Source organism: Mandrillus leucophaeus, unplaced genomic scaffold, assembly GCF_000951045.1.
Source record: "Mandrillus leucophaeus isolate KB7577 unplaced genomic scaffold, Mleu.le_1.0 Scaffold194, whole genome shotgun sequence".
NCBI classification, from domain to species: domain Eukaryota; kingdom Metazoa; phylum Chordata; class Mammalia; order Primates; family Cercopithecidae; genus Mandrillus; species Mandrillus leucophaeus.
Window position 1 is genome coordinate 1,705,475 of NW_012101965.1, and position 26,828 is coordinate 1,732,302.

The following is a 26,828-nucleotide window of genomic DNA, read 5'->3' on the forward strand; positions in this document are numbered from 1 at the left end:
CATGGCATATACAGAGAAAGCAATTCACAAACGTTAGCTTTGGAATGCCAAAGTGTATAGAGAACTTCTCATAAAAGAAAGACCTAGTTTACTTTGCAGAAATGCAATAATATGCATTGTGTTATCATCATCTGCCTATATGCCTGTGTGATAGTTTTTACGTGTCAACTTGCCTAGGCTATGGTGCTCAGATGTTAGGCCAACATCAATCTAGAAAGGTCTGTGAAGGTATTTTTTAGATATGACTAATAGTTCAATCAGCACACTAAGCAAAGCAGATTACTCTCCATAATGATGGTGAGCTTCATCTAATCAGTTGAAGGCCTTGAAAAGAAAAAAAGAAAAAATCTGAGGTCCCCTAAGGAAGGGGGAACTCTGCCTCCAGTCTGTCTTCAGACTAGAACTGCAGCATCAGTTCTTCTCTGAGTCTCTAGCCTGATGATCTCTGCAAATTTTGACTTGCCTGCCCCCAAAATTGCATGAGACAATTCCTTAAAATAAATCCTTATCTACCTATCAATCTGTCTATCCTGTTGCCTCTGTTTCTCTAGAGAACCCTAACTAATACAGCCCACCTTGCTCACTGGGTGGTAATTGAATGTCAGGAACTATATCTAACTCATCTTCACATGTCCAGTACCTAGCACAGTGCCAAATGTATAATAAATATTTATGCTTATTGAACTGCAGAGAATAGCAGCTCACATTCAGACACTATCTTATAAAAATGGTACTTGCACAGAAGGTTTAATTAATTCATTCCTCTACCTAGTTATTCTTCCATCAAACATTTTGAGGGGAGCTTATTCCATATGACTGTGCTTGACACGTGATGCAGAGAGAAAAGACAGAATGCATTCTCACTATTTCATGGTGGAGTGAGGAGATGGTATGAGGAGAGTGAAGTGAGACACTGGGAATCTGTTTATCCAGGCGAGACAACAAGGCAGCCTGACATAAGGGAGGACACTTGGGAAGGAGAGGAAGGGATGGGTTTAGGAGGTAGAAACAACAGCAGGTGGGAAACAAGGAGTGAGGCATCTCCCATGACTCCCTGGTGTCTGGTTAAGGTGTCTGGGAACACAGAAGAGGAACAGAGTTTCTCATCACCTTATCTGATCCTAACTTTTCTCAGCATCATACAACACAACCCCCTCATTTTAGGGATATGGATACAGAGGCTGAGAGGAGCAGGTCTTTTGCCACCGCCTTCATAAATCAGGAGCTGGCAGAGTGAGTTTTAGAAGCTAAGTGCATGCTGTTTTGCTGAGTGTCCACTCTGGCCCACATGACGGTGCCTGTCAAGCTCCCTGCACAATGGAAGCAAGGAGAATGAGCTCAAAGAGTCCCTGTTACTTCTGTGTGGTGCGGTTTCATTCTTACGAGCTGTCGCATGGCTGACCAGCCTGCCATGCTCTCTGGGGGTCAATCAGGACCTGACCCAGCATCAGACTCATTCCATTTGGAGGATGGGTGTAATACCAGGCCTCAGTCCCCCATCCCTAATCCAGCCATGTTCACCTGTGTGTTCACCATCATAACTTCCTGAATCTCAAGGGACAGCAATCAGATCATTGCCAGATGGCTAGGCAGTGGGTTGCCATTTTTATATGAAATCACTGCAGACCCTGTGACCAATGGAACTACCATTTTCATGGAGTCCAGCTGAACCCTGCTAACTGCAAATTCAGAGCATCTCCAGCCATTATATCCAGCTGATGAAGTTGATGCTCTCCAACCATACCACATTGGTTTGAATCCAAATTCATAGTTTACTTTCCAGGGTCATCCTGAGGCTTGGAGGAAGGCACAGGAAATATCAGCCATTATCCTCCATTATCAGATTATTATATCTTTTGTGTTAACATTTATAGCTGTAAAATAGCTTGGAGAGGTTTAAACCATCTCTTAACCCATATTCTTTTGTAATTCTTTTTCAATTTAAAATCAGTGATATCAATGGATTTCAATATTCTACTATTTAATCCCTTGTGTAGATCTGCAAGCTCTCAGTTATTTGTTTCACCCTGAGTTTCCGGTTTGGGCAACTAAGAGTTGCCACCATGCACAGGGGACTCACTATGCACATGGGACTCACCATGCACATGGGACTTCCACTATGATAGAAGGTCCTGGTGTGCCTGACGGCCTAGGCAAAGCTCCCCCGTGTTTACTTCCAGGGCTTTCCTCTTTCCCTTGGGCAAGTGCTTGACATCTGCTGGGCTGTGTGTTCCATGAGGTCAGAGGCTATGGCTGCCATGTCCACCACTCTGTTGCTAGCACTGAATCAGGGCCTGGCACCCGGAAACTGCAGAATAAATATTTATTGAGTGAATGCCTAGAGACTAATCATCAGCAAAGTGATCATGTTATTTGTCGTTTTCTACAACAAATGATTCTCAAAGGTCAGAAATGAGAAGATGAAAACAGGACCAACGCAGATTAAACAGAGGTACGACATGTCCTATTGTCTCTGTTTATCTGCAGTCAAGGTTATACTCACATCTCGGATCTTCGTCAGAGTGGTTTTCCCTCTTCTCTTAAAAGAAAACAGAAGAGTTCTGTGCAGAGGGTTCAGAAGGAAAAGTCCAAACATCCTTTTCCCCATGGAAATAATGATAATAGGAATAACGAGAAGGCTAAATTATTCACTTTCCATGTGGCACTGCATTTTATTATTTAATTAATCCTCACAGCAAGCCTATGAGGTAGACAGTATCATGCCCAGTTGTGGGGGAAAAGGGGGCGAATTTAGAAGAATGTAAATAACTTGCCCAAGCTGGTAGGTAGAAAAGCTGGAATTCCACTCCAGGTCTGTCTGAGTCCAGAGTTTAATCACCAACCCTTGGCTGGTTTGAATATTCAAGGGCAGGGTCCAAGTCTCATTTATCTTTGTTTAACTCACAGCACCTGGCCTAAGGTCACATCTGCCACATGGAAACAGCAAATATTAGTTGATTCAAAAGTAGAGCTAGTCAAAGGCCCCGGGATAGGGTTACTTTACTGGAAAACAGGGCACGCATGAAAGAAAATATAAAAGCCAACCAAGAGAAAGCACAGTGGAACAAGTGGTCTTATATCCCACCAAAGACAGAAGTTACCCTTAAATGTTTTTGAAATTCATAGCATGAAGTTAAAAAAGTATTTTGAAGTGTCTATACTGTAAAAATGATAAATCACAGGAAACAGCTGGAAGGATCCTGAAGGTCTTTTTACTGACTTGTTCTTTTTACAAGACTGTAGATTCTTAGCTTAGGCCAGCTGGGGCGAGTTCTTATTGGTATGTGAGTATATGGTTTTCACAAGCAAAGCAAATTTAAGACTCGGTTGTGATAAATTTGTGCTGTGTTTGTGCCCCAATCTTCAGGCCACATCTCTATTGTGCTGTCTCGTGGGCAGGGCTGTCAAGTCAACTCCCAGACTTGGTGGGTTGTACCCTCTATCAGCCTCCTTCAGAATGTTCGTGGTGGCACCTCTAGATCCTTCTCAGAATGCTGTCTCATTTCTTTCCTGACAGTTAAAGAAAACTTAAGAAAGTGAAAGTTTGCATGAGAAAATGAGTAAGCACTTTTAAAACAGAACTATTAAGCTCACTTTCAAAGTTGCTGAAGTTAGCCCTTTTTAGACACCTTTAAATCCCTAGTGCCCAGACAAATCGAATACCTAACAGGGTTTGCTTCCAGTGCGGTCTACAAGGATACTTTAAAAAAGATTGTCTGAATAGAAATAAGCTGCCCTTCCTCCATGCCCCTTATGTCAAGGCAATCACTGTAAGGCCCACTGCCCCAGGGGACAAAGGTCCTCTGAGTCAGAAGCCACCTAACCAGATGATCCAGCAGCAGGACTGAGGGTGCCCGGGGCAAATGCCAGCCCATCACCCTCACAGAGCCCTGGGTATCCTTGACCATTGAAGACCAGGAGGCTAACTTTCTCCTGGACACTGGCGTGGCCTTCTCAGTCTTACTCTCCTGTCCCGGACAACTGTCCATCAGATCTGTCTCTATCCAAGGGGTCCTAGGACAGCCAGTCACTAGATACTTCTCCCATCCACTAAGTTGTGACTGGGGAAATTTACTCTTTTCACATGCTTTTCTAATTATGACTGAAAGCCCCACTCCCTTGTTAGGGAGAGACTTTCTAGCAAAAACAGGGGCCATTATACACCTGAACATAGGAGAAAGAACACCTGTTTGTTGTCCCCTGCTTGAGGAAGGAATTAATCCTGAAGTCTGGGCAGCAGAAGGACAATAGGGATGAGCAAAGAATGCCTGTCCTGTTCAAGTTAAACTAAAGGATTCCACCTCCTTAGCCTACCAAAGCAGTACCCCCTTAGACCCGAGGCTCAACAATGACTCCAAAAGATTGTTAAGGACCTAAAAGCCCAAGGCCTAGTAAAACCATGCAGTAGCCCCTGCAATATTCCAGTTTTAGGAATACAGAAACCCAACAGACAGTGGAGGTTAGTGCAAGATCTCAGGATTACCAGTGAGGTTGTTGTCCCTCTATACCCAGCTGTACCTAACCCTTATACTCTGCTTTCCCAAATACCAGAGGAAGCAGAGTAGTTTACAGTCCTGGACCTTAAGGATGCCTTTATCTGCATCCCTGTACATCCTGACTCTTATTTCTTGTTTGCTTTTGAAGATCCTTTGAACTCAACGTCTCAACTCACCTGGACTATTTTACCCCAAGCTTTCAGGGATAGCTCCCATATATTTGGCCAGGCATTAGCCCAAGACTTGAGCCAGTTCTCATATTGGACAGTCTTGTCCTTCAGTACGTGGATAATTTACTTCTAGCCGCCCATTCAGAAACCTCGTGCCATCAAGCCACCCAAGCGCTTTTAAACTTCCTCGCCAGTTGTGGCTACAAGGTTTCCAAACCAAAGGCTCAGCTCTGCTTACAGCAGGTTGAGTACTTAGGGCTAAAATTATCCAAAGTCACCAGGGCCCTCAGTGAGGAATGTATCCAGCCTATACTGGCTTATCCTCATCCCAAAACCGTAAAGCAACTAAGAGGGTTCCTTGGCATAACAGGTCTCTGCCCAATATGGATTCCCAGGCATGGCGAAATAGCCAGACCATTATATACACTAATTAAGGAAACTCAGAAAGCCAATACCCATTTAGTAAGATGGACACCTGAAACGAAAGTGCCTTTCCAGGCCCTAAAGAAGACCCTAACCCAAGCCCCAGGGTTAAGCTTGCCAACGGGGCAAGACTTTTCTTTATATGTCACAGAGAAAACAGAAATAGCTCTAGGAGTCCTTACACGGGTCCGAGGGACCAGCTTGCAACCCATGGCATACCTGAGTAAGGAAACTGATGTAGTGGCAAAAGGTTGGCCTCATTGTTTATGGGTAGTGGTGGCAGTAACAGTCTTAGTATCTGAAGCAGTTAAAATGATACAAGGAAGAGATCTTACTGTGTGGACATCTCATGATGTAAACGACATACTCACTGCTAAAGGAAACTTGTGGCTGTCAGACAACTGTTTTACTTAAATATCAGGCTTTATTAATTGAAGGGCCAGTGCTGTGACTGCATACTTATGCAGTACTTATGCAACTCTTTTTTTTTTTTTTAATTATTATTATACTTTAAGTTCTAGGGTACATGTGCATAATGTGCAGGTTTGTTACATATGTATACTTGTGCCATGTTGGTGTGCTGCACCTATCAACTCGTCAGCACCCATCAGCTCGTCATTTACATCAGGTATAACTCCCAATGCAATCCCTCCTCCCTCCCCCCTCCCCATGATAGGCCCCGGTGTGTGATGTTCCCCTTCCCGAGTCCAAGTGATCTCATTGTTCAGTTCCCACCTATGAGTGAGAACATGCGGTGTTTGGTTTTCTGTTCTTGTGATAGTTTGCTAAGAATGATGGTTTCCAGCTGCATCCATGTGTTTCTCCCAGACAATGAAGAAAAGATAGAACATAACTGTCAACGGTGATTGCTCAAATCTATGCCACTCAAAGGGACCTTCTAGAGGTTCCCTTGACTGATCCCGGTCTCAACTTGTATACTGATGGAAGTTCCTTTGTAGAAAAAGGACTTTGAAAAGCGGGGTATGCAGTGGTCAGTGATAATGGAATGCTTGAAAGTAATCCCCTTGCTCCAGGAACTAGCGTTCAGCTGGCAGAACTATCAGCCCTCACTTGGGCACTAGAATTAGGAGAAGGAAAAAGGGTATATATATATACAGACTCTAAGTAGGCTTACCTAGTCCTCCATCCCCATACAGCAATATGGAGAGAAAGGCAATTCCTAACTTACAAGGGAACACTTATCAAACATCAGTAAGCCATTAGGAGATTATTATTAGCTGTACAGAAACCTAAAGAGGTGGCAGTCTTACACTGCCGGGGTCATCAGAAAGGAAAGGAAAGGGAAATAGAAGGGAACTGCCAAGTGGATATTGAAGCCAAAAGAGCCACAAGGCAGGACCCTCCATTATAAATGCTTATAGAAGGACCCCTAGTATGGGGTAATCCCCTCTGGGAAACCAAGCCCCAGTACTTAGCAGGAGAAATAGAATGGGGAACCTCACGAGGACATAGTTTCCTCCCCTCTGGATGGCTAGCCACCAAAGAAGGAAAAATACTTTTGCCTGCAGCTAACCAATGGAAATTACTTAAAACCCTTCACCAGACCTTTCACTTAGGCATTGATAGCACCCATCAGATGGCCAAATCATTATTTACCAGACCAGGCCTTTTCAAAACTATCAAGCAGATACTCAGGGCCTGTGAAGGGTGCCAAAGAAATAATGCCCTGCACTGCAGGCCATACATTTCAATCCCTGTATCTTTAACCTCCTTGTTAAGTTTGTCTCTTCCAGAATCAAAGCTGTAAAACTACAAATTGTTCTTCAAATGGAGCCCCAGATGTAGTCCATGACTAAGATCTACCATGGACTCCTGCATTGGCCTGCTAGCCCATGCTCCAATGTTGATGACATCGAAGAAACCCCTCCCAAGGAAATCTCAACTGCATGACCCCTACTATGGCCCAATTCAGCAGGAAGCAGTTAGAGCAGTCGTCAGCCAACCTCCCCAACAGCATTTGGGTTTTCCTGTTGAGAATGGGGACTGAGAGACAGGACTAGCTGGATTTCCTAGGCTGACTAAGAATCCCTAAGCCTAACTGGGAAGGGGATCACATCCACCTTCAAACACGGGGCTTGCAACTTAGCTCACACGTGACCAGTAAGGTAGTAAAAAGAGCTCACTAAAATGCCAACTAGGCAAAAACAGGAGGTAAAGAAATAGCCAATCATCTATCACCTGAGAGCACAGGAGGAGGGACAAGGATCGGGATATAAACCCAGGCATTAAAGCCGGCAATGGTTACCCCCTTTGGGTCCCCTCCCTTTGTATGAGAGCTCTGTTTTCACTCTATTAAATCTTACAACTGAAAAAAAAAAAAAAAATTCCTAGTGCCCAGAACTGTATATTTACTATATATTTATTGCTTGAATGCATGTGTAAATGAATCTCCACTATTTCTTTAGAGGATCCTATGTGTAACATGTCATGGTGATGACTACATCCCCACTAGTCAGAATAAGAGAAGTTGGCTTAAATCCTAATATGCAGGATTGAGGATAGATAATGAAGAACCTGACATTCATTCTTCCACATAATTATATGGGTCTCAAGGAAAGGGTGCAATGACTTTCAAAAACAATTCAATATTCACAACTTCTTGATAAAAGGTGTGTTAGATAGCATTTACTTCAGGGAAGAAGAATTAATAGTCCTCCAAATACACCTGGATAACCTCACCTCAGACTAAATAGATCCCAAACCATTACATTAGCCCAAAGATTTTCTTGTTCCCCACGTCTTCATTTTTCTGTTAATTGTGATTCCATTCCCTATTCACTAGGCTTTAAACACAGCTGTCAGACACAATCACTTTTTGCTTGAATTCATTTAGTTACCAAGACCTACTGATTTTTTTTTAAACAATCTCTGTTTTGTCACCCATTCATTCCTTTCCATTCTTGGAACCCAATTTTCTAGATCAGACCTTGTATTCTCAGTCTCTAATATTTCATGGGTAGGTCCAACTTGTCTCCTTGCATACATTTCTCCCTCCAGCAGCTGTTATGAACTGAATTATGTCCCCGCTCATCCCTAGATTGATATGTTTAAGCTCTAATCCCATGTGACTATATTAGGAGATGGGGTGTTTTTGGAGGTAATTACGGTTCCATGAGATCATAAGGATGGGGCCCTAATTTGATAGGACTGGTGTCCTTATAGGAAGAGGATGAGACACTACTCTTTCTCTCTGCTCGTACACAGAGAAAAGGCGGCCATCTGCAAGTCAGCAAGAGGGCCTCACTAGGATGAATTTTTCAGCATCTTGATCTGAACTTCTAGCCTCCAGAACAGTGATAAATTAAATTTCTGTAGTTGTAGCCACCTGGTCTGTGGCATTTCATACCAGTCATAACAGACTAATAAATAGGCTATCTGCCCAGTATTCTCAGAGTTATATGCATAGAACACTAAACTGATCCTATGCTTTACAAATCCCCAAGGCTGCCACTGCCCACCCCCATGACTTGTAAGTCCAAATGCTTTAGCTTGGAACCTGAGGCCACCTCTGTGTGGTCCCCATAGTTACCTGCCCAGCCTCTAAGCCTTTATATTATTTAAGGCAAACATTCTGATCTCATTGTCCTCAAAACCCACATGGCATTTTCTGAAGCCACAGTGAAGCATGATGCCTTTGGGGAACTGCCTGTGGTTGCCATGGCTGCAAGGTAAGTCTACACCAGAGGATGGCAGGATGTGAGAGGAGTCACGTTGCAGACATGGCTCCCTCCTCCCTCTCTTCCTTATTAACAGAGTCCTCACTGAGTTTAGAGAGGAGAGGTGCCCAGATCAGAGGCAAATAATGATGTCTAAGCTGGAGGTCAGCAAACTATTTTTATAAAGGGCCAGGTGAAGGTAAACATTTTAGGGTTTGTGGGTGATATGGTCTCTGTCACAGCTCCAACATTTTAGTGCAAAAGTAGCCATAGGCAATACATAAACGATTGTGCTCCAATAAAACTTTATTTACAAAAGCAATCGTTGGACTAGATTTGGCCTGTGGGGCATAGTTTGCCACTCCCTGATCTGCCAATCCCAGAGCACTGACATTGTTGATCTTCTGAATCAAGTGTAGAACAACTTTCGGATTTCTTGTTATATGAGAGCCAGAAAACTCCATCTTTTAAAGCTCTTTTTAAGCTCTTGCTATTCACAAGGTTTGTCTTAGACCAGCAGAATCAGCATCACCTGGGAGCTTGTTAGAAATGCGGAATCTCAGGCCCCCACCCCAACCTCCTAAATCAGAATGTGCATTTTAATAAGAAGCCCTGGTGGTTGGAAGGTTTACTGGAGCTTAAGAAGCACTGGTTGAAGCCACTGCTGATTGAATGTCCTATTACTTGCAGATGAAAGCACCCCTAACTATTGCTGACAGGAACAAGTCATCAATATCTTGTATGCTTTGCTAAGGACTGTGGTTTTGTCCTGAAAGACATTAACAGGCTTTATGTAGGGAATGAAATGATCAATTTTGGGAGGCATACAACTCATCTCTTTGATGAGATAAGCTCCTAAAAATCAGAGTGTACTAAAGAAATATGCCTGATATTTATCCTATTTTCCAAGGCCAGCAAAGTAGGTAGACACTTCACCACTGCCACACCATTGAATGGAATTCAAAAGCAGCCTCTTCTCTAAGACCTGCTCTCCTGCCCATACCTACTGCCTCAGGCCCCAGGAGGATTCTCTGTTTCTGGCATATCCATGGGGCTTAAAAGTAACTGGAAGGCTGTAACTCCAGCATTGTAATTTGGCATCTGAGACTGGAAAACTTTAATTTTAGTTACACTTAATACTGCCACCACCCAGCTTGGTTCAATTTATCTTCTGAATATATATTCACCTCTCCGATAAGACTATAGGCTACTTTGGCCTAAGCAATCATATTTTAAGATTTTTGCATCTCTTCCATAAGGCTTGCAAAGTGCTCTGCATATGACAGTCATGATAAATATAAAATTATTTCTTAAAATATAAGCCACCATTTATTGCTTTTCCAAGTTCTTTGAATAATACCTAAATGGGATAAGCATCTCGAATGTGAATATCATTCATCAGCTAAGTTAAAAATAGTAGCGTCAAAAGGATCCAAATAACATCAAATTTTTTGAAAGGCAGGTCTTTTCATATTGTTTATGGTTAGGTTCTAATACACACCAGGAATGGTTTGAAAAAGAATTCAGTACAAGCATTTGCTCATATCAAGCCACCACATCTTCCTGTGGTTGGTTTATGAAGAGCTAAAACCCAAACAAACACCACCTCTTACACAGTCACCCAGAGTGTTAGTACTTACATGGAGAGAGCACGTCATAAACCCTCTAGACAAAATTATCTCACTTAAACCATACAAGACCCTAGGGTTGGGTAGATTATTATCTTCGCTGATGAAGAAACCAAAGTGCAGAGTATTGATGTCAACTTAGTGAGGATCACACTGGTAGAATTTTGGTGGTGGTAAGAGGGGACAGTTGGAATTCAAACCCAGATAGTTAAGCCCTGAGTCTGTGTTCTGAACCATTAAGCAGTGTCTCCATAAACAGAGCTTTACTATGTCAAAGGCCAAACTCTCACCACCCTATTTTCATCTGCAGGCATCATCAGCTGGGATTTTCATGTGACAAGTAATCTATGTTAAGCCTAGATATATTGAAAATAAAATGTTAGAAGCCACTTATTTTATGGTCAAGTTCAGTGAGTGACAGTTTCTATGTTTAAAGCCTTAACCCATTATGAGTTAATGGTTTGGTCTATCATGATTAACAGTGGGAAATATCTTTGAAATCAGATTAGAATGTTTTAGTATTTGTTTTGACTGTTAATTATCATAGAAAGTTTTTCTCTGTCATTTCAGAGTCTACAGTAAAGACTATTAAAGGAGTACCTGTAATTATGATCTTATTGATCTATTTAAATTAGAGTACCTGTAATTATGATCTTATTGATCTATTTAAATTAGAGTTTATTACAAAGCCTATGACCATATCCAAACAATTAAATTAAAGCATGGAACAGTATTTCAATGACTCTAGGGAGCATAGACAGCCAGGTGGGATTATTGAAACCTGAAAGTGGATAGTTTTGTCTCCAGGTGATTCTGATCATTTGTCCTGACTCATTTAAGAATTTCAACTCTTATTTTCCCCTGGATTCCAATATTGACTCTACCATTTTCTGAATCAATATGATCTTCAAAAATCACAGATCATCTCTAACAAAGGCTCTTTATTCTCCAAGATGTAATAACTATGACTTTGCGTTGAGTAACTTGACACCAAAGGATTACCTTTTCTATGCCTTGAAATTTTGTATTAAATAATTGTTCCTAGAGATTTTTTCCATTTCTAAAGCCAAGAGGCATATATATATATATATATAAATAATTATTATTTTTATATATATATATAAATAATTATTTAATATATATATATATAAATAATTATTATTTTAAATGGCAGTGAATTCACCAAGGTAAGTTTGTAGAGAAAAACTAGTGGCCCTACTTTAAGTTGTTGCTATAGAAATTTCAGTTTTTAATAAAAGGATATATACTGTCTTCCACAAGTCAGTCTGTTACCACTAATTATTGTGTATGAGCCCTTTTTATACGGGAATGCATTTCTTTTGATTGTGTATGCATATACTGATTGGTTGTACAAACCCTTTCACTCCTGACATCCCTTTTGGCTTTCTTTCCTTTATTTTTTCTCTTGTCACAAGTCCGTTCATCCAGAAACTCTTTTATCTATCCATTCAATTGCTCAAGCAAGGAATCCAGGAATATCCTCCTCTAAATGCAATCAATAACCAAATCTTGCAGATCAGATTTCCAAAATAGAGCTCAAATCTAATTCAATGTATCTTTACCACTCTTCCCCCAGTTCCAACCATGATAATTTCTCTCTCTACGTGAATGTCCACCCCTGGAGACAGACACAGGGTGTTACTGCTTGGACCACTGCAGCATCCTCTTAATTAAACTCCTCCATCCACTTATGCACCATCATCCATTCTCCACTCAAAAGTCAAAGTGGAATATGTAACTCCATTTTTTAAGTCCCCCAAGGCTTCCTGTTGACCTTAGAATAAAATGCATGTAGGGAGGGTCTGACTGTTCTCTAGCCTCACCGAGGCCTCTCACTGCATCTCAGCCGTACTGACTGACCATTTTGTAGTCTTCTCCTCTACCTTCAATTCTGCCAAGGCATCCACCTACCCATCATGGGCTTGACATGTCCTATAGGTCGTAATTCCAATATTTTTTTTGGTAGACCTTTCTAAACTTATATGCTAAATTCACTTCCTATGCTCTTCATCCCAGTTCACAGAGTCCTTCATCATACAGAACCTTTGTGTTTGTGTGTTTATATATTTATCTCTTGTGTTTATATATAATCTCTTTCTCAATAGATTATAACCTCTATGAAGGCAAGGACAATCACTTTTTGGTTGATCGCTTAGCATTGGATCAGGCATATGGTAAGCCCTCAATTATTATTTGTAGAATTAGTAAGTCAATATAATCTGTAACACATGGAATCTCATGAAATACAAAGTGAAGGTCTCTTTGGAAAACAAAAGTAACAATTCTCAAAGATAAATGTCATAATTCAGAGGCAAGGTTTTGGGGATCAACTACACGTTAATACAGGATTTCTTTCTGTGAAATGAACCAATAGAAATGGAAATATAACGTGTTTGAGAAGCTATGTGGCAAAATTACTCTGAAAAAAGTCAATATAAACATCAATGTCTACCATAAACAACAAGCACAAGACAAAGTGGTTTTTCCCAATTGGCTTGTTCCAGCAATATAATATAGGTGCAACTCATCCAATAATCCAGCTTCTTTCAGGCTCCCTGTTGAACAGAAGCAAGTCTGAGATAGCTCCTTTCCCAGAGCTAGGACATGCGATTTTTCCAGAATTGGAAAATTGCCCTACATATCGAGGGGAGGGGCTCTTACAAACATAGTCATTAGAATCAGGACACTGGACATCTTTCACCCTGGTTACAAGTGTCTATAGCAAAGCAGTTTGACACTTTTCCAAAACGAAGGCTCAAAGTTGAAGTTAATTTTACCTTATTTGCTTACATATATACTAGTGGCTAAAAAGCAGAATGTCAACATCCTATATATCAGTTTGATCCTTTACAACCAGCCCAATAAACCTTCCATAGCCTTTGTCAATAATGTTATTTTCAATACAAAGCACATTGTATTTTTATACATATAATCTAATCTGTCCTTTAAGGCAGGCATTATTATACCTATTTTACTGCTTTAGTGGTTGATACCCTAGTGTCTCTCAGCTCCAGACTAAGCTGTTTATACTCAATTTTCTGATGCTGGGCTGGACTCTGACATCCCTGTTATCTCCATGTCGGCTGCCTGTTGGGTTCTGCCCCAAAGGATGCTGAGGAGAGAGTGGAAGGCAGAAGGAGGGAGAAGGGATTTCATCCTCTCTATTTGCTTCCTGTGCATGGCAGTGCCAGGGACTCTTCACCAGGCAGAAGCCTTTGCCCATTCCACCTTCCAGCTTCTTTCTACTGTCCCTGCACCAGCCTCGTTGCATCACTCTGGTGCATTGTCCACAGCATCTGGGCAATGCCTTCTCCTCAACAGAGGGGCAATGCAGACCTCGTCTTTGTGCATGCTTATTTGCATAATAATAAACACACAGTGAAAACATTGTATTCCCACATCTAGCAGTAATTGGGTTAGCTACCCACTGAATACATATTGAAAAGTTGCTGCAATATGACCCTATCTTCACATGAATAAGACAACTTTACAGAATTATAAAGTGACATTTCAAACCTCTGAATTTTCCCTACACTATTTATTGTTCAGTTCTATCCATGCTCCTTTCTGTCTGGAATACCTGCCCTTCTCCCAGACCTGGTCCAGACCCCTCAAGGCCAAGCTGCATGTTTTCCTCTGTGAAACCTTTGAGCCCCACGGCTGGCAGAATTAACTGCTCCATCTACTCAACTCCCATTACTCCCTGGATACTCTTCTCAGGGACTTGAGAGACAGAAAACACACACATGAGCTTGGAAATGGCTTGACTTGGATTGATTCTTGGCTTGAATAATTCATTTCCTATGTGAGTATGGATAAGTTATTTAAGTTTCAGTTCCTTCTTCTGTAAAATGATACTAACTTCTCCCATATTTCTCCCTCCTGCATTTGCGGCATCTCCATCTTTCCAGCTGCTAAAGCCCAAATCCTGGGATTCATCATTGACTCCTCTCTTTGTTTCTCCCTACATCCAATCCAATAGCAAATCCCATTGGCTTCACTTTCAGAACATATCCAGAGTCTCATCACTTCTTACCACGTTTACTGCTACCATTTTGATCTGGGTCACGGTCATCTTTGTCTGGATCATTGCTGTAGTCTCATAATTGACCTCCACAATCTTTCTCTATTCCCTTCTGGTATACAGCAGCCAGACTGATCACATAAAAATATAAATTTGACCACTTTCCTGTCCAGTGGAAAACCATCTTAGAGTAAAAGCCAAAGTTACTCCAATGACCTATAGGGCCTGTAGGGACAGGTCCTGTGTGACTTCAAACTTAGTTCCTGCCACCCTGCTCACTCCACTTGGCCACACTGGCCTCCTTCCTGTTGCTGGAGCTGCTCAGGTAAACTCATGGCTGAGAACCTCTGCATTTGTGGTTCCCTATGTCTGGAATGATCTTCCTCAAGATAGCTACATATCTTTCTTCCACACCTCCTTAACATCTTTGCTGAAATGGAACCTTCTCAATCAGACCTTCCCTGAGCATTGTATTTAAAACGGAAACCCATCTATCTCCTTTCCATGCTTTATTTTGGATGCTGTAATACTTTTTCATTTTTAAATCACTGCCATGTGGGAAATTATTTCATTGCAATCAATGGCAGCCTCTGAGTCCACAACTAGGCAAACTCTCCCAGAAGGGATCACAGATCAAATGAAAGTGATGGAATCATATGGTTTATTAAATTGACTCAAAATTCATGCTGGAGAAGTGGGGGCGAGTTAACATGCCTCACATGGCACACAAATGGATAAAAACTCTAACCAGGAAGATGTTCAGATGTCTGTTTCTTTCTGTACCACACCAGCCTTTCCTGGCAGTCACTAGGACCAGCACTCAGCTTACTTTTTTTTTTTTTTTTTTGAGACGGAGTCTTACTTTGTCCCGGTGCGATCTCAGCTCACTGCAAACTCCTCCTCCCAGGTTCAAGTGATTCTCCTGCCTCAGCCTCCCAAGTACCTGGGATTACAGGTGCCCACCACCATGCCCAGCTAATTTTTGTATTTTTAGTAGAGACAGGGTTTCACCATGTTGGCCAGGCTGGTCTCGAGCTCCTGACCTCAGGTGATCTGCCCACCTCGGCCTCCCAAAGTGCTGGGATTACAGGCATGAGCCACGGTGCCCGACTCAGCATTAAACTTTTGACCATGGAGTCTCAGCAGATGGAAACAGTATGAGGTTCCAGCACATGGGTGTGGCTGGTGCTTGCCAATTAACCTGCTGAGCAGCCAGGATTCTATTTGGTTTTGGGGGGCAAAGGTCACTCAAGGTCAGAATAAGTTTCACAAATGCGTAGCCAGATAAAGAACTCATGAATATCGAGTGTCTCACATATATTACAGTGTTATGAATCCCAGGTATCCTGGCGCTGCCCTTCCTTCCTGTCCCTGTGTGTGTATGGATGCTCCACTTGATCTTTCTAACCTGTTTCTCATGCTGCTAACTGATTTTCCTATACTTAAACATGAGTTTCACTTATGTCAGTTGCTTTCTTATTTAGCAGAATTTAATATTCTCAAACAATATTACCAATGCATGTTATGGCCTTCTGCCATCTCACATTTTTTACTTACTTTGTTTATTATCTACCTAACAAAAAGTGCCAAGAATACAGGAATTTTCATTTCTTTTCTTCCCCAATGTACCTAGATGTGTATTTAAAAATATAATTATTGAAAAAAATGAAAGAAATTCTGAAAACCATGAGGCTTAAATCAAATAACAATTGAATTGTACTAGAACAGGAGAGAAAATGACTTGGAGCAGGATGAGAAGATGAAATTGAAAGCCCATGCTACGATTCCCGCCCTGCTGATGCCAATCTCTTCCCAGGCCCATGGGTGTGGGAGTGCTTAGATGCTCATCCTGAAACTCTGGAGATCACCCATTCTTCTGGAATTGCTCACATTTTCTTTCTATGGTCTCCAAATAGCTGTTCTTTGGCCCACTTGACTCACAGTCAAACTAGTTTCAATCTTGTACCCTTGAAATATTTGTTTAATGAATGAATATCCTGTTACAGGTTGCCCAGGGACTTCAGAGCCCTGATGAGAATTGATACTTAAATGACATCAGGTAGTTACCCCAGTGAGTTTGTGCTTTGTTCAATCTGCAGGGCTTCATTCAACCTGAAGTTGCCCTCTGGAGGGCCCTGGGCATATTCAGGCCTAAGGCTTCACATTAGTCTGCTCAGGCTGCTGTAACAAAAGATCGAAGCCTGGGCGACTTAAACAACAGAAATCTATTTCTCACAGTTCTGGAGGCTGGGAACTCAAAAATCAAGGTGCTGGCTAATTTGGTTCCCTGGTGAGGGCTGTCTTTCTGGCTTGTACACATTTGTCGTCTTGCAATGTGGTCACATGCCTTTCCTTGGTGCATGTTCACAGAGAGAGAGAGATCTCTTCCTTCTCTAATAAGGTCATAAGGCCACCAGTCATACAGGATTAGGGCCCCACCCTTATGTCCTCATTTAACCTTAACTACCTCCTAAAGACCTGTCTCCAAATATAGTCACATTGGGAGCTAGGACTTCAATATATGAATTTTGAAGGGATAAAATTCAGTCCATAGAAGACCTAATTTCTTCTGCCCAGCATGATGTCATTTTCCTTTTTTAATGTTATTATTAACTTTTAAAAGATGTATACATCTCCTATGAAATCCACGTTTTAGTCATTTGTTATTTCTGGCTTGCTTCACTCATTGATTCTACCTATCCAGCCCATTTAGACATTGAAGTTTTTATCCCATGCCCATTGATTTAATCAGGGACTATATTTTCCAAACTGAAACGCAGGACATATGACATCATCAGTAGGATTTTGCTTATGGAAGAGCAAAACAAAAAGCCAGAAATTGGGATTGTCTTGGAATAGTATGGATATGTAGAAAACGGTGATAAATAACCAAATTCTCCGTATTTGTATGTCAGTGATTGGGAAGAGTATTAATGCAGCTTGATGCTTGGTGCCACTCAAACCCACCAAAAATTCTATTTGCCCAGTTAGATGTTTTGATGGTGAGGAGCTTATTGGTGTTGGGCTGTGGAAGATACAAAGGTTGAAGACAGATGCTGTTCTCCATGGCAGAGCTTTGCAAGTTTTCTTTGGCCCATGATGTAGAGCAAGAAATTTTACCTTACAACCCTGCAGACTGTGATCATTCTGATCTATTCAGTTCTATTCCGTTCTGTTCCATTCTATTCTATTCTATTCTATTCTATTCTATTCTATTCTATTCTATTCTATTCTATTCCATTCCATTCCATTCTATTCTATTCTTTCTACAGTGGGTGTAGAAACATAATTGGTTTCCAAAACATGAATCGATTGCTATGTGCATTGGAAGAAAAACAGCTCTTGTGGGCTGGGTCCAATAGGTTTTGGTTTCCTTTCTGTTAAAAAATATTTTGATTAGCATAAAGGTCTTTTTGTTTGTTTATTTTTGTGTTTTAATACATGTAGGTACTAGACTAGTGTCTAGAAATAGTTTCATTCTCTTGGAAATTTATCTGCTAAAACTCTTCTATTCACAGATCAGAGGTTTTTGGAACTTGAAGGAACTGCAGGGGTCAAGTCAGAATACATCGCTTAGGAGTCTTTATGTTGACGCTCCGGTATTTGGAAGCAGTGATCTTAAAAATGCAATTCACAAAAATTGTTTTCTTTGGTTTTTGACTCTTCTGAATAGAACTCATCTTCAACTTAGTTTGCTAATTGCCTGTGTGCCATGATCTTGTTCTCCCTTGCAGAGCTCACAGGATGGGTTTTTGTTTTGTTTTGTTTTGTTTTTAGTTTCCTTGCTGTTTTCCCAGGTCCCAGTACCACAGTGGATTGGTGATTGCGGTTTGAGGTCACCTAGAGAAGTGTGTGTGGGGGGGTAACCCAAAGATTTTTCTTGCACACCTCAAATTGTTCTCTGATGACACCAAGAGCGTCAAAGGGACTGAGGCCGAGTTTGTCAGTGAATGTTCGCCAGGAAAAGCAGGGGTGAAGCTGCTTATGGGCGAAGATGAATCCCGTGCTGCCATCTATTGGTAATGTCATAAAACAGCAATTTTTAATACCACCTGATTTTTAAAAAATTTATTCTGGGGGAACTATAGTTCACTTTCACCTATTCTCCAAATTCATATTTCCCAAGAAGTCTTGATTTCAAGTGAAGGAATCTGTGGATGGGAATGACCCATCTTTAACCCTAATGAAGTTTGTCTGTAAAGTGAACCAAGGGGACAGGGGAATTCCCACACCGTCTCATTACTGCCCAAGCCAACACATTTCCCTTTGAGGATGCTTTGAGGGAAGGAGGGACTGTCTGCTTGTCAGAGGGATTTCAAAGAACACACTGTTCTCATCCTTCAGATCTTGCCGATTGCTTCATGGGCTGCCCGAGATTACCATATGTTTTGTGCAAAGGGTGGCTTCAAAACAAAACGGAATAGACCCTCTCTGTTTTGAAGCCTGTTGATTCTAAATGCTACACAATTGCAAATAGTTCTCTAGGTTTATTTATTAGTAAAGGAAGTCAGACATCAAAGACCAACCACTTCCATTTTAAAAAGATCCCTGTTCATTAAAAATAAAAATAAAGGAGGCTGGAGTGCAGTGGCGTGATCATGACTCATTGCAGCCTTGACTTCGGGGGCTCAAGTGATCCTCCCGCTGCAGCCTCCACTCCTGGTTAGTTTTTTGTATTTTTTTGTAGAAATGAAGTCTCGCTTTTTTGCCCAGGCTGGCCTCTAACTCCTGAATTCAAGCGATCCTCCTGCTGCAGGCTCCGAAAGTGTTGGGAGTACGGGCATGCGCCACTGCACCCAGCCTACTATCTTTATCTTATAGAAAGAAAAGAATGGAGGAAACTGAGGCTTGGAGACAATGGTTTCACCCAAATACCAGTGGTGTGGAGGCAGAAAAACCTATTGTTAACAAGAGGAGTTGATGGCAGTATTTTGGCAAGTCCTAGTAAAAGTAACCCTGGAGGCTTCACATGTTCCGTTAGAAGAAATGGAGCTGTCACCCACATCAAGATTCAGAACACTGTGATTGCTAGGACCCGTACAGAGGGAAGAAGTTTGCAACTTTGGCTGAGTTGGTCCAGTATTACATGGAACATCACAGGCAATTAAAAGAGAAGAATGGAGACATTATTGAGCTTAAATATCCTCTGAACTATGCAGATCCTACCTCTGAAAGATGGTTTCCCGGACACCTGTTTGGGAAAGAAGCAGAGAAATTATTAACTGAAAAAGGAAAACATGGTAGCTTTCTTATACGAGACAGCCAGAGCCACCCTGGAGATTTTGTTCTCTCTGTGCGCACCGGTGATGACAAAAGGGAGAGCGACGACGGCAAGTCTAAAGTGACCCACGTCACGATTCGCTGTCAGGAACTGAAATACGACGTTGGTGGAGGAGAACGGTTTGATTCTTTGACGGATCTTGTGAAACGTTACAAGAAGAATCCTGTGCTGGAAACACTGGGTACAGTCCTATGACTCAAGCAGCCCCTTAACATGACTTGTATAAATGTTGCTGAAACAGAAAGCAGAGTTTGAGAACTAAGCACATTAGCTGAGACCACAGATAAAGTCCAACAAGGCTTTTGGGAAGAATTTGAGACCCTACAACAACAGGAGTGCAAACTTCTCTACAGCCGAAAAGAGGGTCAAAGGCAAGAAAACAAAAATTAAATTGGTATAAAAACATCCTGCCCTTTGATCATGCCAGGGTTGTTCTACGTGATGGTGATCCCAATGAGCCTATTTCAGGTTACATCAATGCAAATATCATCGTGCCTGAATCTGAAACCAAGTGCAAAAATTCAAAGCCCAGAAAGAGTTGCATTGCCACACAAGGTTGCCTGCAAAACACGGTGAACGACTTTTGCTGGATTTCCAAGCAAACTCCCAAGTGATTGTCATGACAATGAAAGAAATGGAGAGAAGAAAGAGTAAATGTGTCAAATACCGGTCTGATGAGTATACTCTACAAGAATATGGGGTCATGCGTGCTAGGAACGTCAAAGAAAGCGCCGCTCATGACTATATGCTAAGAGAACTTAAATTCTCGAAGGTTGGACAAGCTCTATTCCAGGGGAATATGGAGAGAATGGTGTGGCAATACTGGTTTTGGACTTGGCCGGACCACGGAGTGCTCAGTGACCCCGGGGGCATGCTGGACTTCCTGGAGGAGGTGCACCATAAGCAGGAGAGCATCATGGATGCAGGGCCGGTTGTGGTCCACTGCAGTGCTGGAACTGGCCATACAGGGACGTTCACTGTGATTAATAATCTTATTGAAATCACCAGAGAGAAAGGTGTTGACTAGCAACATTGACGTTACCAAAACCATCCACATGGTACAGTCTCAGAGGCCAGGGATGGTCCAGACAGAAGCACAATACCCATTTATCTATATGGCAGTGCAGCATTATATTGAAACACGACAGCACAGGATTGAAGAAGAGCAGAAAAGCAAGAGGAAAGGGCACGAATATACAAATATTAAGTATTCTCTAGTGGACCACAGACAAGTGGAGCTCAGAGCCCCCTCCCGCCTTGCACTCCAGCGCCACCCTGTGCAGAAATGAGAGAAGACAATGTTGGAGTCTATGAAAACATGGGCCTGATGCAACAGAAAAGTTTCACATGAGAAAACCTGCCAAAACTTCAGCACAGAAATAGATGTGGACTTTCACCCTCTCCCTAAAAAGATCAAGAACAGACACAAGAAAGTTTATATGAAGACAGAATTTGAATTTGGAAGGCTTGCATTTTGGTTGACTACCTTTTGATAAGCAAAATGTGAAACCATTTAAATACCACTGTATTTTAACTCAACAAATACCTGCTTCCCAATTACTCATTTCCTCAGAAAAGAAGAAATCATCTCTACAATGCAGACAACGTTACATTTTATAGAATTTTGCTTTAAATTGAGGAAGTAGTTAAATGGTGTGCTATATCTTGCAGATTATGGCAGTTCAAATTCTAGTTACAGGCTTTTTTTTTCTTTTTATAACCCTAACCAGTTTAATTTTTTTTTTTCTCATCGTGGGAGATGATAAGAAGAAATGGTTTGGGAAAATTAAGTAACAACATCCTAGAAGAGTGAGAACAATCTCATTTACCATCATGTATCCAGTCGTGGATAATTCATTTTGATGGCTTCTATTTTTGGCTAAATGAGAATTAAGCCAGTGCTTCAGACTGTCAGAAGCTGACTGGTGTACCTTTGCATTGGCATTAAAGAGTTGTAGAAAAAAAAATCATGGATATTTATGAATTAAGATAAAAGGTATGGGTTTTTTTATTTTTTCAGCCGATGACAAATTACAGTTCAGCTGTTGACTGAGAAGGTTGTGGTAGGAAAACACTTGCCATATTTTCTTTGTATTTGAGTAATTGTCTTGTACTTAGGAAAAAGTCATCTATGAATGACCAGTGATTTGGGTTGTCAAATGTTCCTGACAAGCTTACCCCAAAACTTTAGTGGCTTAAAACAACCCCACCCCCAACTGTTCTTTGACCTGAGCTGGGCTCAGCTGGGCTGTTCTTCTGCCAGCCTGCAGGTGGCCACTTAAGTGGTCAGCAGGTCGGCAGAGAGACTGGGATGGCTGAGCTTCTCTCCCTGCTTGAAGTCCTGAGTGTCTCCTTCTCTGTGTAGTCTCTTTCAGTGGCCTGGCTGGCAGGGTAGCTAGACCTCTCACATGCCAAGAGCTCTAAAGCAGAAGTGGCCAGGCCTTCTGAAGACTTAAGTCCAGAATTGTCACAGCATCCCTTCTACTGCCCTCTATTAATGATGATGATGATGATGATTTTTTTTCTAACCAGAAGAGAGCTGGATTATGTCCTGTACTTACTAAACAAGTCACAAGCCCAGCTCAGATTCAAGAAAAGGGTGTGAAGTGGAGGTGCAGTTAATTGGGGGGCCACTAGTCTAACAGATGGTCGCAACCAATGCCATGGAAAACCAAGGATTTTAGCAAAAGTAGAAGTTGCTAGTGACCTTGGGAAGCTGAAGCTGATTACAGTAGCTGGGACAAGCTGAAAGTCAGACTGAGAAATAAAGGGAGGGCCTTCAAGAAGCTTCCTGAACAATTTCTGCCAGCCCTGAGCTTGTTTTTGGAACCAGCACTTGGGGAAGCTGATCTTGTGAGGATGGATGTGTTTAGGAACACAGGGCTTTTGAGAGCAGCAGCATCCCACTGGGGCACCCCCAGACTTGGCAAATGTGCTTTCTTAATGTCACTGGTTTTTAGTTTGGCCACAGTGAGAAGGAACAGCCCTAAGAGGCCTCCAGCCAGGTTGAATGAGCTTATTTTTGTTTTAGCCAACCGATAAGATTTGCTAATGTTCTACCTTAAGTGCCTTCTCCAAAGACATCTCTCTTTGCCTCATATGTGGAATCATCACTCAGCGTGGATATTTCAATGAAAAGATCATTGGTTGACTTTTGTAACGTTAATAAAATACTATGGTATCTTTGCCGTGAAAAAATAAAAATAAAAATGAATAAAAATGAAGACATGCTTCATTCAAATTAATGAAATTCTATATTTAAAATGTCTAGGCTGGTCAAAGTGGTTCAAGCCTGTAATCCCAACACTTTGGGAGGCCAAGGTGGGAGAATCACTTGAGCCTAGGAGTTTGAGACATGGGCAAAAAGTAAAACCTCCCCTCTACAAAAATCAAAAACTTGGCTGGGTGTGGTGGTGCACACTTTTAGTCCCAGCTACTCAGGAGGTTGAAGCAGGAGGATGGCTATAGCCTAGGAGGTCAAGGCTGCAGTGAGCTGTGATCACACTACTGCACTCCAGACTGGACAATAGAGCAAGATTTTGGTTCAAAAAAAAGAAAAAAAAAGCTTATACTGAAAAAAATGATTATTTTTATGAACGGGTGCAATGCAATCTAATTGTGTTCACTATTGTACAATTGTAAGATTTATTTAAAATATTAATACCAAAATCTATGTAGCAATGGAATGAATAGCCATGTTTTTTTTATATCTATCTATCATCTGTCTATCTATTATCTATCCATCTGTCATCTATCTATCTATGTGTCTATCTATCTATCTATCTATTTATCTATCTATCTATCTATCTATCTATCTATGCTGTGTATATGTATATGCCAAGCATTCTACTGGATGCTCAAATATGTCAGTGAACAAAGCAGGCTAAAATCTCTGCCCCTAAGAGCATACAATTCTAATGGGGGGAGATAAACAATGAATAAATGAATTAAGTCTGTTATATAGAGAGGATGGGAAATAGTAATAAGTGTTATGGAAAAAACAGACTGCAGGGAGTGGCAGTGGGGAATGTGTACAGAGGGGTAGATTGTAATTTTGACTTAGATAGTCAGCGTGCACTTCGTGGAGAAGTTGGCATCTGAGTAGAGACTTGCATTTCATGAAGGAGGGAGCCATGTGGCCATGGGGAGGAGGAGCACTCCAGGCGAGGGGAGCAAGCAGCCCATGCAATGGGTCTGAAGAAGGAGTGTGTCTGGAATAATAGAGGAGTCCAGTGTGCTGGAGGCAAGGAGGTAAGTGGGGCCTAGAACATAATTCAGGGAAGGTGGATTGTGAATTTCCTTATGGGTTTCAGCGAGGACTTTGGCTTTTACTCTTGAGTGCAATGGGGAATCACTGGAAGATTTTGAACAAACAAGCTGTGTGATCTGACATTCATTTTAAAAGAATTATGCTAGCTACTATTTTCAGAATAGACTGTAGGGAGCAAGAATTATGCCAGCTGCTATTTTCAGAATAGACTGTGGAGAAAGGACAGGAGCCAGGAGATCAGTTAGGAGACTGCTGAAGACAGCCAGAGGAGGGGTGCTGGTGGCTTGCACTGAGGGCATAGTGGAGTTGATGAGAAATGGCCAGATTCTGCATATAATCTTAACATAGAACCAGCAAAATTTAAGTAGAGATTCATTCATTGTAAGATGTGAGAAACAGCAGAGTCAAGGATGACCAAAGACTGTTGGCCTGAGTACTGGAAAACTTAGTTGGCCTCCACTGAGATTGAAAAGACAGAATATGGGGTTGTTTCGGGGGGACTTAGCAACTTCTCTCAGTCTTGTCAGAGGGTCACTGCACCTGAACCTACAACCTCACTTGGATACACAATCAAGAATGTAAATTCACAGTCATTGCCAGTAAATTCCCCTTAGTTAAAAGGCCTTCCTGGCCCCATTTTCACAGAAAGGCTGCCCCGATCCCCCATGGCTAACAGACGCCCTATGATAATCCCTTCTAGTAAGTATGCCTTCAGAGCATGCATTTCAGCTAGAATACTTGTGTGATGATTTGCTCACTCCTGAAAGACTCTAAGTGCCAGACATGAAAGGACTGTGTCTGTTTCTGCTTCCAATTTTTTTCTCACCTGCTGGATAGGCCTGGCAAGTGATAGGTATTCAAGAAATATTGATTAAGGAAATAATGAATCTTAGTAAGACTTTAGGGACCAAACAGTTCCTTCAGGAGCCCATAATTTTAAACTGTGGGATTCCCTTGGGACTACCTAATTACCCTGGGATTATTTAGTAACTCAGAGCACTTAAGGTCAGGAATGTTTGTGTGCTAAACCCCGGCAGTGGTGTGGCACTGTTCTAACAGGGCAGCTGCTCTGAGCTGGAGAATGTGCAGGCGTTAGGTTTGCACCCCTTGAGGGAGCAGATCCACTTTGCTCACCTTGTTTTGCTCTGGGTCTGATGACTTGGCCCTCACGTCACTTGCTCTCATTCCTTCTCATTCAGCGTGGTCTCAGCCATCTTCACACCAGCAGTTTCCATGGTAAATGCACTGATGAGGGAGGGCAGTAGCTCCCTCTGCTTCTCATCCCCACTCCCTTCCTCTGCTCTCAGGACAACAGGCCCTGCCTGGATGCTAGATCTTCTGTACTTCTTAGGACTGATTCTAGAGACTCAGTAAAGGATGGGAGGTGTCCAGATTTTAGTAAGGAATGTACCTCCTCACTCTCCTCTTCTCTGCCTCGAAGATATCCCTTTCCTTGTTTATCACACCGATGTCAAATGTTCTCTTGCTCTTAGTCTCATGATCACTCTCAAGTTTACTCCAATGCAGGATTTTTCAACTTCAACACCACTGACATTTTGGGCTGGATAATTCTTCATTGTGGGGGCTGCCCTGTGTATATAGGGTGATTGTGTTCTCTGGGATGTTTAGCAGCACCTCTGGCTTCTACTCTCTAGATGTCAATAGCACTCCTTCACAGATGTGACAATCAAACATGTTTCCAGACATGACTAAATGTCTCTGGGAGCCAGTTGCAGCATTGGTCTAAGATATGGCTCTATTTTGTGAAATGTCCTTGACTTCTGGCCCCATAAAGTCTCACTTCTCCTGCCCTCCCCTTAGTCCAACTTCTTAGGTAATCTTGTTTTTTTTCTATGATGGTTTTGGATTGATGAGAAGGGGGTGCTGGCTTCTGTGTCCACTAACAACTTCAGTATGTGACCCTCAAAGCTGCTGCTTCAATCACCATCATCCCTGCCCCAGGTCCTTGATGTGGTTAAGATATGAGAAAAGTACTGCTCTCTAACAGACTGTCTGAACTTTTATCCATTCTATGATTATGTCTTTATTCTCTGTATTCACTATTTTCCTTGTTAACTTAAGAAATATTTTTTGTTGATGATAATACTGATGACAGAAAAGTAAAAAAGGTGCCAAAATAATCTTTGGCAGATAATTCTGGGAAACTCCCCGACTAGTGGGAAAATTACTGGGTTTTGTATGATATTACAAGCCTTCACTAATCCTAGGAGGAGAGTTGTTATCTGGGCTGCAAATGGAGAAATCAGGAAAACAATATTTGTTTTAAATATTAGATGAAGTGTGTGCTTATGTATGAAACAGAGCCCAGTTTTCCACATTACAATCAGAGAAAGAGGAGCTCAAAGAAAGTGAGCGCTGCTTAAGAAATCAACTAATACAATTCTTTCCTTTAGGAAATAACAAAATAAAAGTCAGAGAGAATAATTGCTTTGCCCAGGGGATGTAAATAGCATCAGGGCCTGGATTTAAACTCAGACCTCCTAATTCTCTGTTCTAATTTGTGATAAAGTTTTATCAACCCACGGCAAAATGAGAAAAATAAGATCAATTTGGAAAATTTTTTTCTGAATGTAAATTAGTTAAATGCAATGAACTATCCTTTATCCTGAGTCTTAGGCCCTTCTAACCCTTCTACCATTTTTGGTAATAAAATATTGTCCCTATTAGGAAAGAATGACTCCAGATGTAGTTGGAGTTTTGGGGAGTTTCTTAATGCTTTTATTTTAGTAATCCTAAGGCAATTCACCACCACCATCCCTTTTTAAAAATAAACAAAAATCTGAGAGCCACTGACATAGAGTACTTGCATCCCAAGAA

At 41.6% G+C, this 26,828-nt stretch overlaps 1 pseudogene; it reads left to right on the top strand.

Annotated features, from left to right (window-relative positions):
• Positions 1-19,270: 19,270 nt before the first annotated feature.
• LOC105538564 lies at positions 19,271-21,071 on the top strand (annotated as a pseudogene).
• Positions 21,072-26,828: the final 5,757 nt, after the last annotated feature.